The sequence below is a fragment of the Penaeus monodon genome, chromosome 19 (genome assembly GCF_015228065.2).
Source record: "Penaeus monodon isolate SGIC_2016 chromosome 19, NSTDA_Pmon_1, whole genome shotgun sequence".
Classification (NCBI taxonomy): Eukaryota; Metazoa; Arthropoda; class Malacostraca; order Decapoda; family Penaeidae; genus Penaeus; species Penaeus monodon.
The window spans coordinates 7,466,451-7,466,673 of NC_051404.1; positions in this window are offsets into that span (position 1 = coordinate 7,466,451).

The window sequence follows — 223 nt, forward strand, 5'->3', positions numbered from 1 at the left end:
GTCGCCTCCCTCTCCATCCTCACGCCCCTCACGCCCCCCCCCCATGCAACCCGGTGGTTCAAGTAGCAAGAACGAATTCGTTTTCTTGCAATGTCTGGCGTCGTCCTCTTTGTTACGAATGCGCGGTAACACTTTCCGGGTTTCCTCAATTCCCTACTAAATTCTGCTCGCGGTATAAACCAAGCGGAACGGGAGACAAGCACAATCATCTCACACTCGCACT